The sequence below is a fragment of the Protomyctophum bolini genome, assembly GCF_963924005.1.
Source record: "Protomyctophum bolini genome assembly, chromosome: 24".
Taxonomy (NCBI): Eukaryota; Metazoa; Chordata; class Actinopteri; order Myctophiformes; family Myctophidae; genus Protomyctophum; species Protomyctophum bolini.
In genome coordinates this window covers 5574335-5587506 of record NC_137885.1, presented here as the reverse complement: position 1 = coordinate 5587506, position 13172 = coordinate 5574335, and positions in this window count along the sequence as shown.

Sequence of the window (13172 nt, the reverse complement as noted above, 5' to 3'; positions counted from 1 at the left end):
TCGGGGGTCCCAGAGACAGAAAGGCCATCAAATGGGGGTCCATGGACTAGTGCATGTCACACTGGCTGTCTGTGACACTGCTAGATTCTTCAAATCTATGGGGTCCCTGCAGGCATATCTCTTCAAATGGGGGTCTGCGGGCTAATTAGTGTCAATTTGGGGGTCCTTGACATGAAAAGGTTTGGGGACCACTGGCCTGTAGTGAGCTTGCAGATCAGCTATTTTGTGAGAACAGGTTGTATATCAATATCTACAATAAGGGACGTTCAATATTTAGGGACGTTCCAATTCCCCTTGACACTCATTATGTAGGGACAAGGGGGAGGGGCTAGGGCTGAGGGCTATAGGGTTAAAACACTCATTATGTAGGGACAAGGGGGAGGGGCTAGGGCTGAGGGCTATAGGGTTAAAACACTCATTATGTAGGGACAAGGGGGAGGGGCTAGGGCTGAGGGCTATAGGGTTAAAACACTCATTATGTAGGTGCAAGGGGGAGGGGCTAGGGCTGAGGGCTATAGGGTTAAAACACTCATTATGTAGGGACAAGGGGGAGGGGCTAGGGCTGAGGGCTATAGGGTTAAAACACTCATTATGTAGGGACAAGGGGGAGGGGCTAGGGCTGAGGGCTATAGGGTTAAAACACTCATTATGTAGGGACAAGGGGGAGGGGGAGGGGCTGAGGGCTATAGGGTTAAAACACTCATTATGTAGGGACAAGGGGGAGGGGCTAGGGCTGAGGGCTATAGGGTTAAAACACTCATTATGTAGGGACAAGGACAAGGGGGAGGGGCTGAGGGCTATAGGGTTAAAACACTCATTATGTAGGGACGAGGGGGAGGGGGAGGGGCTGAGGGCTATAGGGTTAAAACACTCATTATGTAGGGACAAGGGGGAGGGAGGGGCTGAGGGCTATAGGGTTAAAACACTCATTATGTAGGGACAAGGGGGAGGGGCTGAGGGCTATAGGGTTAAAACACTCATTATGTAGGGACAAGGGGGAGGGGGAGGGGCTGAGGGCTATAGGGTTAAAACACTCATTATGTAGGGACAAGGGGGAGGGGCTAGGGCTATAGGGTTAAAACACTCATTATGTAGGGACAAGGGGGAGGGGGAGGGGCTGAGGGCTATAGGGTTAAAACACTCATTATGTAGGGACAAGGGGGAGGGGCTGAGGGCTATAGGGTTAAAACACTCATTATGTAGGGACAAGGGGGAGGGGCTAGGGCTGAGGGCTATAGGGTTAAAACACTCATTATGTAGGGGCAAGGGGGAGGGGCTGAGGGCTATAGGGTTAAAACACTCATTATGTAGGGACAAGGGGGAGGGGCTGAGGGCTATAGGGTTAAAACACTCATTATGTAGGGACAAGGGGGAGGGGCTGAGGGCTATAGGGTTAAAACACTCATTATGTAGGGGCAAGGGGGAGGGGCTGAGGGCTATAGGGTTAAAACACTCATTATGTAGGGACAAGGGGGAGGGGCTAGGGCTATAGGGTTAAAACACTCATTATGTAGGGACAAGGGGGAGGGGCTGAGGGCTATAGGGTTAAAACACTCATTATGTAGGGACAAGGGGGAGGGGCTGAGGGCTATAGGGTTAAAACACTCATTATGTAGGGACAAGGGGGAGGGGCTGAGGGCTATAGGGTTAAAACACTCATTATGTAGGGGCAAGGGGGAGGGGCTGAGGGCTATAGGGTTAAAACACTCATTATGTAGGGACAAGGGGGAGGGGCTAGGGCTATAGGGTTAAAACACTCATTATGTAGGGACAAGGGGGAGGGGCTGAGGGCTATAGGGTTAAAACACTCATTATGTAGGGACAAGGGGGAGGGGCTGAGGGCTATAGGGTTAAAACACTCATTATGTAGGGACAAGGGGGAGGGGCAAGGGCTGAGGGCTGTTCTGGCAAACAGCGCCCCTACTGGTACTCATAGTCATATACTGGTGCTCATGGCCACACATATACGTGAACACGGACATTGCTGTTCCTTGGAGTGGTTGCACCACCAGTGTTGTTTTCGTCAACTAAAACTAAGACGAAAAATGTTCGTCGACTACCTTTTTTCACTGACAAAAACAAATGGAAACTAAATGAAAACTAAAGCTACGGCGACTAAAACTAAGACTAAATATACTGACAATTTCGTAGACAAATAAAAACTAGACTAAAATGTTAGGAAGGGACTAGTGGACAAGAGATCCAGTATAAGTCATTTTACACTTGGTTGCGTTGTAGATCAGCTATTTTCAGCAAGTGTAAAAACACTCATTAAGACGGCATCAAGACCCGCCAAAATACATTTTAGTCGACTAAATCAACTGTAGACTAAAATCTTATGACATTTAGTCGACTAAAACTAGACTAGCACTAAGACATTCCAGGTGACTAAAATGTGACTAAAACTAAATGAAGTTTCAGTCCAAAGACTATGACTAGACTAAAATAGAAATTTGCTGCCAAAAACAACACTGTGCACCACTCCATAATGCTATGCAGCTGTTCTGTGTGCATGGCGCGATGCGATGTGCACATGCACGCGCGTGCACGTGCGCGCGTGCGCGACACGTTCCGTGGTAAATAAAATCACCATGTTGACACCACTGACTACAGGAGGACTCAGTCTTTTCTTTGTTTTAAATCGACTGTCATTATTATGTCGTTGTGGCTTTCACACTAAACGGTTGGTCGCCGACTAGGAGTCGAGTCCTACAGGAGTTTTTATTCCAATTCATTTTGACATCTCACGTGTAGGATGCTCTCTCTCTCTCTCTCTCTCTGCGTCTCTCTCCGCGCACACACACACACACACACACACACACACACACACACACACACACACACACACACACACACACACACACACACACACACACAGCGCACAAGGTCCAAAAGTTTTATAGACTAACAGCAACATTGGGCTAATATTGTTGAGATTTGATGGGATACACGTCCTCACTTGTATAATGTAATACTGTGCTGTTCTATGTGATGTGCAATGTTATGCTTGTGCCACTGGGAGGCGCCAAGACGTCTCCTATAGCATGATCAGGTCACATGACTACTACCCGTGTGTGGAGCAGTTCATTCAGTAGTATTGGGTCTGTCACCGTGAGACTGATGTGTGGGAGGGAGCCCTTACAATAAAATATGCCAGGCTTGGCTAAATGGATTACATCTCCGTGTTTTCTCCGAATGCAACGTTAAGCTGCAGAACTACGCATAACGCATAACTTAACAAATATAGCTACCGTACCATGTATGACACAGGCTGCATGCAATTCCAAACTGCCCCCCGTAAAAGCTGATTCACCCCCCCCCCCTTTTCCCCTCACTGTATATTTTTCTTTTCCCTTTTTGCTTCCTTTATGATGAATTCCTGTTCTGTTCTTTAACTACATAGACGTGTCTATTTGTACGTCTCTAAATGTTTTGATGAATTGAACATGGTGGACCCTGTTGTAATTTAAACAAGTGTAATGCTTAATTGGGTCGTCCACTCACAGTTAACAGTCTTTGTATTGAGTTTGTGCTTGAAATGTAGCCTACTGTAATTATGCAAACTGTTAATAAATATCTCAATCAATCAATCAATCAAACAGGAGTCAGGACAGGGATTTACCCAAGGAATAAAGATTATATATCATCTGATCATCTATCCAATCCATACAGTCCACACGACAGACAGACAGACAGACAGACAGGCAGGCAGGCAGACAGACAGACAGACAGACAGACAGACAGACAGACAGACAGACAGACAGACAGACAGACAGACAGACAGACAGACAGAAGCAGCACAAACATCATGTGACAGAGAGGTCAAAGTTGAACCAACGTTGTGCTATGGTAGAACAACAAGACAAAATGATGATAGTTTTGTGGATTTGTTTTTGTTGAGTGGTGCAACCACTCCCTTACGGAGCTGTGTGTGTGGCTGGGTGCCTGCAGGGTCTGAGCACGGAAATAGCAGGGTTGTTTTTCACCACCTGTGCGCAACCTAACACACACACACACACACACACAAACCCACATGCACATATTAACTGTATATGTGGTGATTTCGGGTGTGCCAGTACAGTACAGTACAGTACAGTACAGTACAGTACAGTAGAGGGACCCCCACACGGTAACTCTGTCATTTCTCTACCGTTTCGGACGTGGGGCGGCTCTCCGGAACCGGGCCTTGGTCCTGTGGTTCTGGAACTTCCGGGGGGCCCCCACACGGAGTTGCACCACTCACTTCACACGGGTGTGATCTTTTTTCAATGAGGGAACCCCAAACCCCCCCCACCACCAAATGACCAGAACTACTTAATATTCACCAAAACCAGAGCAGAACTCCCACCACGGGACTCAACCAATCAGAACTCCCACCACGGGACTCACTCAACCAATCAATGAATACCTTTACAACCACTAGATTAATAAAGTAGTCTATTAATCTAGTCCACACATCTGATCTAACCAAGAGTAAAAGTGCAGAAATGTCCCGTTTCAAGTTTTCAAAATGCAATCTTTTGAAAAAAGCCGATCTACAATGCTCACAAGGCCTCACATTGTGACACATGGTGAGCTTGTAGATCTGCTATTTTCAAATAGCCCTACCCTTAACACATCATGACATCATTCTAAAACAGGACACTGGCTTTTCAGAACAAACAGCGAAAAAACTAGGGGTTACGTATGTAACCAAAGTTATATAACAGCGAGCAAGGCTGCTCACTTATGGGAGTTTGCGCCCCCTAGCGTAAACACAGAAGCATTATATAAACTCACAGACAATTTTGGCTGGGACTTTGAGACGTGATGACGTTGAGAACCGCCCACCGGTGCGCTAGTATAAAAGCGCGTCAACGTCCCTTAGTCTCCATTCGATAACAATTGTTCTCTTCTCAAGCAACAAGAAGGGAATCCTAGTGAGCAGCCTTGCTCGCTGTTATATAACTTTGGTTACATACGTAACCCCTAGTTATATTAATCAGCTTAGCAAGGCTGCTCACTTATGGGAGACTTTATTAACTCCCTTATTGTCATCGCGAAGTCTGGACCCTTAGGGCCCGTACCATCTGTGAGCAAGGACCACAGTACGTCCCCAAAAGGACTACTGCCCCTCCTTGGGAAAGCCAACCAGGCCCAGGTCTGTCATAAGTGCCTAAGAGGAGCCGACAGAACAACCAGTTCAGCACCCTGGAGAAGACCAATGTCCCCCCAGGGAGCCGAGTCACTCCACTAACTGGAGGCCACGCTCAGGACCGCATGCGCCATCGGCGCTGCTGTCACATCCAGCCTATAGAAGGTGGCAAAAGTGGAAGACGATGCCCAACTTGCAGCGGAACAAACATCCTGAACAGAGACCCCCCTACAGAGGGCCCAGGATGACGCCATACCCCTCGTGGAATGCGCCTTCAACCCTATGGGAGGCACTATATTCCTACCAGAGTAAGCCCGCTCTATAGCCTCCACGATCCACTGGGAAAGCCTAATCTTCGAGATAGGCAGTCCCACAGTCTTGGGATCCCAGGAGACAAACAGCTGTGTAGTCTTCCTTGTCGCCTTAGTTTTGTCCAAATACAACCTCAATGCCCTCACCGGACAGAGGTTATGCCTCCTCCTCTCCTCAGAGGCAAAGGGGGGCGGACAGAACGCCACCAGGTCCATCGGTACCGGGGTAGCCAGGCGGTTCTTAGGTAAAAACGCCGGATTGGTCTTCATGACCACCCTAGCATCCCCATTAAACCTCATGCATTCCGCACTCGTGGACAACGCATGGATATCACCGACCCTCTTAGCGGTCACCAGAGCTATTAACAACGCTGTCTTCAGCGACAATAGCTTCATACTCAACTCCTCCAAGGGCTCAAACGGTGGTCGGGACAGAGAGTCCAGAACCAAAGCAAGGTCCCATGAAGGGACCAAAGACTTAGTCACCGGAAGGAGACGACTAGCTCCCTTCATGAACTGGCGTACCAGCGGGAGCTGGCCCACCGTCTTGTCCTCAAAACCGATGTGGCAGGCAGAGATAGCAGCCAGATACACCTTGACAGTACTAAAGGCTCTGCCTTTATCCAAGAGGTCCTGGAGGAACGACAGAACGACCCTCACTGGCGCTTGAAAAGGCACCACTTGAGCTGGTGAACACCAGTCCTCAAACAATCGCCATCTCAAATCATAGGCGTCCCTGGTCGACTGCGCCCTCGCACACTGAATAGTGTTGATGACGCTCTGGGGAAGACCCTCCGCGCCAAGATTCAGCCTTTCACGGGCCAGGCCCAGAGGTCTAGATCTTCCGGCCGCGGGTGGAATATCTCGCCCCCCGCCTGAGTCAATAGGTCCCTGCGTACTGGAAGCTGCCAGGGCCGATCGTACAGGAGAGGGACAATGTCTGACCTCCAAGAGCCCCATCCTGGGGCCACTAGGATCACCGACAGGCACTGCGTCCTCACCCTCTCCAGTGTGGGAAGGATGAGAGACAGCGGGGGAAAGGCGTAAAGAAGGCCCCGGGGCCAACGGTGCGCCAAGGCATCCAAGCCCAGCGGCGCCGTCCCTGCTATGGAGAAAAACAGAGGACACTTGCTGTTTTCTTCCGACGCAAACAGATCCACTCGTGGCTCGCCGAACCTCTCCCATATCTGCTTGGCCACTGTCTTGTGCAGCGACCAAGCCGCGTAGAGGAGCCGGCCCCTGGACAACAGATCCGCTCCCGTGTTCAGGAGTCCCGGAACATGGGAGGCCCTGACCGACAGAAGGTGCTCGTCGCACCATAACGTCAGTCTGTGTGCTAGCGCATGCAGTTTGGTGGACCTTAGTCCCCCCTGCTTGTTGATATAGCACATCGTCGTCGTGTTGTCCGTCCTGACCAGGACATGGGAACCGCTGATGAAATGTTCGAAATGCTGCAACGCCAACATCACCGCCATCAGCTCCAGGTAATTTATGTGTAGTCGCAGAGACGACTCTGAGTCCGCATAAATTAGCCAATCGTCCACGTACATTGCTATCCGAACGCCCCGTTGACGTAGCGGAGCGACGGCTGCTTGCGTACATTTCACAAAAGTCCTCGGACTCAGTGACAGTCCGAACGGAAGGACCAGATATTCGTATATCTGTCCCCTGAAGCCGAACCGTAGGAATTTCCTGTGTGGCGGGTAGATGGGGATGTGGAAATACGCGTCTCTGAGATCGAGAGTAGTATACCAGTCCCCTCGACGCATCATACGCAGCAGAGCCTTGCTCGTGAGCATTTTGAAGCGAAACACCTTCAAATAGCCGTTCAGAGCCCGTAGGTCTAGAATGGGCCGCATGCCCCCCCCCTTCTTTTTCACGAGAAAGTAGCGGGAGTAAAACCCGGTGTTGCTCTGCTCCGCCGACACCACACGTATAGCCTTTTTCTCCAACAGAGATGTTACCTCGTCTTGGAGAATTTCGGCTGCCTGACCACTCGCTTGCGAGAAGAGAACGCTCCCACAGGTGGGAGGTTTTCTGGCAAACTGTAGTTTGTAACCTTTCGAGATGGTGTTCAACACCCAAGGATGAGCACCACAACGATTCCACTCCTGTAGACACAGCGCCAGAGGGGTCGAAGCCAGCTCCGAGCCGTTTTGTGGCGGAGCGGCGCAACGTACGGTCGGAACTCGGGTCTTGAGCCTCTGTTCTGCCGTACGGACCCTGGGCTCTGGCGCCGTGTCCGAGGTGGTTACACTTGCATTTCGGCCGACAGCCACAGGCCCCCTTGGAGGCCCGGGCCGTGGGCCCAACCCCTTGAGTTTCAAATGTCGACCCACGAGACCGGCTTTCAGTAGAGAACACTGCTTTATTAAAGAAAGTGGTGGTACAGAAAACCTTGGAGAGACATTTATTAACAAACAAGTCTTCTTCCTGTCTGCGTGGAGAGCGTCCTGCATGAGGCCCGTGGCCGCTATGTTGCGCTTTAGAGAAACTCGGGGACGGGTGGGGGAGACAGTGTCCGGTGTCCCCCCTTGGGGCGGGTCTGGTTATTTCGGCTCCCCGCCGGGTGGTCCACCCTTCCTGGCATTGCGGGGGCCGCCGGCCGGAGACGCCGAGGGGCGTCTAGGCCTGTCGCCCTTCCTGCGGGTGCGCGGTGGACGGGAGGACGAGGCCGCTGCTGGCGGAGCCCTCTGACCTGCAGGGAACTTGGGCCCCGTGAAGGTGCTCGTCCTGGACCTGGAACGATCGTCCCTTTCGGGGCGGTCGTAGGACGGCCTGTAGGGCGGAGCCTGTTTGGGCCGTGCTCCGGACGCCGGGAGGCAGGCGCCGATGACCTCCGTGTCGGTCTTCGTTTGCCCGTCGCGGGAGCGCATCTCTTCGAGCATGGACGCGAAGAGCGTTGAGGTGGAGACCTTCTGCTTTAGCGGGTTGCGTCCCACCTTGGGGGACAGCTCCAGCCACCTGGCCCTCTCGAGGACCAGAAGCCTCGCCATGGTCCCGCCCACCATCTCAGTCTGGGCCTGAGTGAGACGGAGGAGCTCGAGGTGCAGGCGCCTCAACTCAGCCATGTGCTCGGGGGTAGGTGTGTCACCCGCCTCGAGCAGGACATGGGACGCTGACCCTTGCAGAAGGGTCGCAGCGTTCAGCGCTCTGGCCGCAGTCGAGGCGCACTTGTACGCTGCCTTATTCATCTTGGAATCGTCCTTGTCCGAAGGCAAGGAGAAGTCCGGGTCCTCGTGGAAGACGTTGGGATTAACGCCCATGAGCCATCCGGCGAAGGACTTGTCCATGGGAGGCATGGCCTCGAGGCCTGCTTCCCGTTGACCCGCGCAGTCCAGCAGCTTCATACCTCTCCAGAGGTGTAGGAGGATGCTGAGTCCTGAGATGAGGACTCGTCGGAATCCATCTCAGCGTCGCGCTCTGGGAGAGCTCGTACCCGGCCCGCGTCGTCGTCTGCAAGGATGACGACGTCAGGGGCGTCGGAGAGCGGCGCCTCCATGTAGCGGTTAGGGTCAGCTGCCTCCCTAGAGGCTTCCTGACGCTGGGCCTCGTCCTCTCTCCCCTGTGCGTGGGCGTCCCGTTGGGTTCGGTACGCCCTGTGGGCGCGCTTCTGCCTGCTACGCTTCAGCAAGTCGGAAAAGGTGAAGCAATGCGGGCATCGCTCCGGGTTTTCCATCGCTTCCACAGCATGGCCATAGCCCAGGCAGTAGAGACACTCGTCATGCAAGTCGTCATGGGCGAGCAGGCCCTTGCAGGTCTTGCACGCCCTTTGTATGCACTGGCTGTGAGCGTCCGCCCGGGCGTGGCGGCGTTGGCGACGGGTCGTGGTCTCTGCCATCACACGAGGCTAGGAAGCACGTGGAAACGAAGAGCAGAGTTAAAAGCAGCCACGTAGGTGGAGGCTTCGTGGGCGAACACGTTACAGGCAAGGCTCGCTGGTTCATATAACCCTGGTTACAACAGTAACCGCGAGTTTAATCAACCAGTTTCACAAGGCTGCGCGAACACGTTACAGGCAAGGCTCGCTGGTTCATATAAGCCTGGTTACAACAGTAACCGTCACCACCACGCTGCCGCGGGCTCGAAAGGCCGCGGGACGTTGTATGTGGAGGCCGAGTAAAGAGCTATTATTAGCTGTTAATGCAGGCCGTCAACACAAACGTGAGAGCTAAACAGAAATATTACTATATGCTGTTCAGAATACCGCGCCGCCACTAGAAGGGCCGCGGGGCGTTGTATGTGGAGGCCGAAAAAAAAAAGCGCTATTATTAGCTGCTAATGCAGGCCGTCAACACGAACGTGAGAGCTAAACAGAGATATTACTATATGCTGTTCAGAATACCACGCCGCCACGGGCTTGAAGGGCCGCGGGGCGTTGTGTGTGGTGGCCGAGAAAAGAGCTATCACTAGCTGTTAACACAGGCCGTCAACACAAACGTGAAAGCTAAGCAGAATATTACTATATTTTGTGCAGCTCACCACGCTGTCACGGGCTTCGAGGCCGCGGTACGTGCGTGTGTTGTGTCGGCTACAGCGGGCTAATGGTAGCAGCCACCGATGCCGGCACACGTGTGGAAACTAGCAAAGGATCGAGACCGTTTCTAGCCCATCACACGTTCGGGACCTTAAGTCACCGAAGTTTGTGTGGAAGCAAAAACACGCTATTGCTAGCCGTGTCAAAGACCGTCACACGGGTAAAGAAACTTAGCAGGGCTCGAGCCACCACACAAGTTACATTACCCACCAAGTTATTATTAACCTTGGTTAAGGAAAACGGACTTACCGTTTTTCTTTACTTCTCGAAGCCTCTAGGAAAGCAGTTTCCGCGGTACCGAGAAGTTTTCTCGTCCTTATGGAAATAACTCAGATGCTAAACCTTAGGGAGACTTCGCTTGCGCTGTGTTACACACATGAGAAGAAACAAATGAATGGAGACTAAGGGACGTTGACGCGCTTTTATACTAGCGCACCGGTGGGCGGTTCTCAACGTCATCACGTCTCAAAGTCCCAGCCAAAATTGTCTGTGAGTTTATATAATGCTTCTGTGTTTACGCTAGGGGGCGCAAACTCCCATAAGTGAGCAGCCTTGCTAAGCTGATTAATATAACTCAAATTAAATAGTAAATAAAAGAATGATTTCTTCACAGTGGTGTAAAGTACATTTACTTAAGTACTGTGCTTAAGTACAATTTTAAGGTGTTTGTAGTTTACTTTCCAATACTTTTACTTCTACTCCACTGCATCTCAGATCTAAATATTGCACTTTTACTGCACTACATTTATTTGTAGTTATACTTTGTAGATTTGGATTCTTTCTAAAACAAATCACACCTGTGTGAAGTGAGGGGCGCTTTTGACACATATGACATACATTCTCCATTCATTGTGGATGGGAATTTAACGTAATGTGTGTATAGGACGAGAGCCGACTTGCTCGTCTACATTATGACGGTTTTCTGAGCTCAGTTGCACCCATAAAACCTGAACTTTTAACCCATTCTGACCTGAGATCAGATTCTAAAAATGTCTTCTGCATCCTGACAGTTTTCTGAAAAAGCTGCGTTTCTATGTCAGTGGTTCTTCGATTTTTCAAAAATAGCAGACCTACAAGCTCGTAGATTTGATAGAGTTTTCAAATTTAACCCATTCTGACCTGAGATCAGATAAAAAAAAATGTCTTCTACATCCTGACAGTTTTCTGAAAAAGCTATGTCATAACGATTTTTCAAAAATAGCAGACCTACAAGCTCGTAGCGCGCCACGCCACTCGGTGGCGCGCTATGAGCTTGTAGATCTGCTATTTTTAAATAGCTAAAGCATAACATAATGCTAACACCAAAAGGGGGTAGATTTTCTGTGGTCTGGGGTTTTCTGGCTCCGACAAGTGCTCAGACACGTAAACAAGTGTAATGCTTAATTGGGTCGTCCACTCACAGTTAACAGTCTTTGTATTGAGTTTGTGCTTGAAATGTAGCCTACTGTAATTCTGCAAACTGTTAATAAATATCTCAATCAATCAATCAATCAAACAGGAGTCAGAAGACTCAGAACAGGGATTTATCCAAGGAATAAAGATTATATATTATCATCTGATCATCTATCCAATCCATACAGTCCACACGACAGACAGACAGACAGACAGACAGACAGACAGACAGACAGACAGACAGACAGACAGACAGACAGACAGACAGACAGACAGACAGACAGACAGACAGACAGAAGCAGCACAAACATCATGTGACAGAGAGGTCAAAGTTGAACCAACGTTGTGCTATGGTAGAACAACAAGACAAAATGACAAAATGCAATCTTTTGAAAAAAGCCGATCTACAATGCTCACAAGGCCTCACATTGTGACACATGGTGAGCTTGTAGATCTGCTATTTTCAAATAGCCCTACCCTTAACACATCATGACATCATTCTAAAACAGGACACTGGCTTTTCAGAACAAACAGCGAAAAAACTCAAATTAAATAGTAAATAAAAGAATGATTTCTTCACAGTGGTGTAAAGTACATTTACTTAAGTACTGTGCTTAAGTACAATTTTAAGGTGTTTGTAGTTTACTTTCCAATACTTTTACTTCTACTCCACTGCATCTCAGATCTAAATATTGTACTTTTACTGCACTACATTTATTTGTAGTTATACTTTGTAGATTTGGATTCTTTCTAAAACAAATCACACCTGTGTGAAGTGAGGGGCGCTCTTGACACATATGACATACATTCTCCATTCATTGTGGATGGGAATTTAACGTAATGTGTGTATAGGACGAGAGCCGACTTGCTCGTCTACATTATGACGGTTTTCTGAGCTCAGTTGCACCCATAAAACCTGAACTTTTAACCCATGCTGACCTGAGATCAGATTCTAAAAATGTCTTCTGCATCCTGACAGTTTTCTGAAAAAGCTGCGTTTCTATGTCAGTGGTTCTTCGATTTAAAAAAAATAGCAGACCTACAAGCTCGTAGATTTGATAGAGAGTTTTCAAATTTAACCCATTCTGACCTGAGATCAGATAAAAAAAAATGTCTTCTACATCCTGACAGTTTTCTGAAAAAGCTATGTCATAACGATTTTTCAAAAATAGCAGACCTACAAGCTCGTAGCGCGCCACGCGACTGGGTGGCGCGCTATGAGCTTGTAGATCTGCTATTTTTAAATAGCTAAAGCATAACATAATGCTAACACCAAAAGGGGGTAGATTTTCTGTGGTCTGGGGTTTTCTGGCTCCGACAAGTGCTCTGATTTTCCTGCTAACTGTGATGTCACAGTCAGAAAATCCCATATATGTCAATATGGGATTTTGTAGATGTCACTGTTTTCACTGTTTTGCCTCTTTTCATTGCAGCTCAAGAGGCTTCACAGACACAGAAAGAACTCCTTGGCCACAGAAAATCCACTGAATGTTCAAAGTTCAGGTTTTTTTTTGGGGTGTCATTGAGGTCATGAAACCTCAAATAAAAATACAAATAAATGAAAAATGAACGTCATTAAACATGCGAGTAGTTCTTTATTCCTTACCTTCAGCCTTCAGTGAGTTCAGAGAGAGCAGCCATGATGTGAAGAGAAGAGCCAACGCTGTTAACACACGCATCTCTGCACAGCTTGTCAATCAGCCTGTCAATCAGCCTGTCCGCACGTCAACCTGGGAGAGCAGAGAGAGAGAGACTGACTGCATTAGGAGTCCAGTCTAGTCTACCACAAGGATATATA